Here is a 3,478-nt window from a genome sequence, read left to right on the forward strand (position 1 = left end):
AAAGCTCGTGGCAATTGGGGGAGGTCCCTAGATGACTGGAAGAAAGCAAATATAGTGCCCATCTTCAAGAAAGGGAGGAAAGAGGATCCGGGGAACTATAGACCGGTCAGCCTCACCTCAATCCCTGGAAAAATCATGGAGCAGGTCCTCAAGGAATCCATTTTAAGGCACTTGGAGGAGAGGAAGGTGATCAGGAACAGTTAACATGGATTCACCAAGGGAAAGTCATGCCTGACCAACCTGATTACTTTCTATGAAGAGGTGACTGGCTCTGTGGATGTGGGGAAAGCGGTGGACGTGAAATACCTTGACTTTAGCAAAGCTTTTGGTACGGTCTCTCACAGTATTCTTATCAGCAAGTAAAAAAAGTGTGGGTTGGATGAATGGACTATAAAATGGATAGAGAACTGGCTAGGGCATAGGGCTCAACGAATAGTGATCAATGGCTCCATGTCTAGCTGGCAGCCGGTCACAAGCGGAGTGCCCCAGGAGTTGGTCCTGGGGCCGGTTTTGTTCAACATCTTCATTAATGATCTGGAGGATGGGATAGAGTGCACCCTCATCAGGTTTGCAGATGACACTAACCAAGGGAGAGTGGTAGATACCCTGAAAGGTAGGATAGAATACAGAAAGACCTAAACAAACTGGAGGACTGGGCCAAAAGAAATCTAATGAGGTTCAAAAAGGACAAGTATAGAGTCCTCCACTTAGGAAGGAAGAATCCCATGCACAGCTATAGACTGGGGACCGACGAGCTGGGCAGCAGCTCTGCAGAAAAGGACCTGGGGGTAACAGTGGATAAGAAGCTGGATATGAGTCAGCAGTGTGCCCTTGCTGCCAAAAAGGCTAATAGCATATTGGGCTGCATTAGTAGGAGCATTGCCAGCAGATTGTGGGGAGTGATTATTCCCCTCTATTCGGCATTGGTGAGGCCACATTTGGAGTATTGTGTCCAGTTTTGGGCCCCCCACTACAAAAAGGATATGGAGAAGTTGGAGAGAGTCGAGCGGAGGGCAACAAAATGATTAGGGGGCTAGAGCACAAGGCTTATGAGGAGAGGCTGAGGGAACTAGACTTTTTTAGTCTACAGAAGAGAAGAATAAGGGGGGATGTGATAGCAGCCTTTAACTACCTGAAAGGGGGTTCCAGGGAGGATGGAGCTAGGCTGCTCTCAGTGGTGGCAGATAACAGAACAAGGAGCAATGGTCTCAAGTTGCAGTGGGGGACATCTAGGTTGGATATTAGGAAAAAGTTTTTCACTAGGAGGGTGGGGAAGCACTGAAATAGGTTATCTAGGGAGGTAGTGGAATCTCCATTTTTAGAGGTTTTTAAGCTGTGACTTGACAAAACTCTGGCTGGGATTATTTAGCTGAGGTTAGTCCTGCTTTGAGCAGGGGGTTGGACTAGATGATCTCCTAAGGTCCCTTTAAACTCTATGATTCTATGATTCTTTGATTCTATGCTGGGCTTCATTCAAAAAAAATTGGAAACCTGTTTTGCCTCACGATGTGTCTGCAGTTTAATGCATGATGATTAATTGAATTGTCATTCTTAGTACTTAAGTAACTTGTCAGATTTTCTAGCTTCTAACTTTAGAGTTGTTTTGATGAGCTGCTACAGGCACTCGCATAATTCCTCTGGTGAAGAGATTGATCAGAAATGAAGAAGAACCTGCATCTAATGATTCCCAGTTCAATCTTGGTAGCAAATCACTTGCCCAGTATAATTTAGAATTAGGCTAAAGTTTGCCTAAGCAATAAGACTGTGCTAAAGTCTTGAATAAATTGATGTGATTGATGATTTCTTGGTAAATTGTAACATCACTTGATGAATTCATTCATATCAATTTCATAAACATGAGCATCTAACCATCTTTATTTTGCTTTTTGTAATTTCTTTCTTGCTTTCAATTCTCTTTTGGCTAATAAAATAGATAAATTATGCGATAATTGTCCAGTCTGAAATTTGGCAAAGGAAATAGAGATTTCCTTGAGAAACCTAATTTAAGAAACTAGTTAATTAAAGCTCTTTCCAAAACATTTGCTTTTACAATATATCTCGCATCACACAACTGTATTCCTCTGAAATCCCGCTAGGATGTCTACATTGCTGTAAGAACAATAACCATTATTATTAAGAGATTGCAGAACACATATTATAAATATAATTTGGATTAAAGCAATATTTCTAGAATTCAGCATGTCACGTTCCACAGTGCCCTAGAAATACCAGGACTATCTGTCTTTTCACAGTCATGCTGGCTTTTTCCTCCAGTGACTCTGAGTGACTATCTGAGCTTCAGCCATGACGATCCTTCACCTGTTCTTTGTGTTGTCTTTTGGATGCTTTTGGATGCTCCTGGTAATATATGAATGAAAATGAGGGATGATACAGAAGGGTATCTGGGATCCCATATTAAGATAGACTAAAGCTTTCCATTAGAAAATTTCTTCTGACTTTTTCTTATGTCCTTTTGTGCCAGCGCCCAAGAATAACCATTCAGAGTTGACTGAACATTGACCAAGCCAAAAAAAAAAAAAAAAATCCCCTCAGTGTTTTCCTCAGATCTTGCTGAGTTTGCTGCTTAAACTACCCAGTATTGTAACTGGACTGTAACAGGCAATCACTGAACCGAACATCTGGATGGGATAGGGACCAAATGAAGTCTGGCCAATCCTTTTCAGTATCCCCTTTAGTCTAGAAGAAGCTGTATTGAGCTGAGGGCCAGGAGACCGTGACTTAAAATATAACTTTTGCTGCTGACTAGTGTTCATAATTCTGTGCCTTTCAGGCCTCATGTCCCACTGAGAGGTTACACAGCTGAGAACAGAACCCAGATCTTATGGCAGCCCATCATCTCAGTGTCTTAGCCCCATTGTCTCCCAGTACCTGCTACAACAGTGCTAGGTTTCCGTCCTAGAAATGACATAATCTGGGGACAGGACAGTGTGTGCAGCCAGAACAATGTATCACAATAGGGTTTTGATTTCTATCTCTTGGTCATAAATAGTTTCGTGAAAACACAACCACCTCTATTTAAACGTGTTTTAACCAAAATATTCTGCAAGGTTTCGCCATGTACATCTGAGCTACGTGCAATAATGAGCTGGGTCATGGAAGCTACAAATTTGGTGGCTAACGGCATCCAGTCTGCTTGGGATGGGCTGGGATTTGCTGAAATTGCTCTCAGAGCCCCAGTGGCAGCACAAGAAAAGCAGAGGGCACAGTGAGTGCATACAGGGCCAGGGCCAGACCCTGCCACCCTCCCTCTCACTGAGTACTTCTTGCTGCATGAGCTGGGCTGTCAAATCAATGGAACTAAAACCACATGGAGCAAGAAGCTGCGTAGCGCAAGCCTGGCAGAGTCGAGCCCTTAAAAACTAGCAGGTTTCCTTCACTAGGTGTAAAGTTGATCCTAAGGAGATACAGCTGCTCTGCGCCATTTATCCGACCTGGTCCTCCAGTGAGCTCTGACGTT

Source organism: Emydura macquarii, unplaced genomic scaffold, assembly GCF_026122565.2.
Source record: "Emydura macquarii macquarii isolate MOO-44397 ecotype Brisbane River unplaced genomic scaffold, CSIRO-AGI_Emac_v2 contig_1908, whole genome shotgun sequence".
NCBI classification, from domain to species: Eukaryota; Metazoa; Chordata; order Testudines; family Chelidae; genus Emydura; species Emydura macquarii.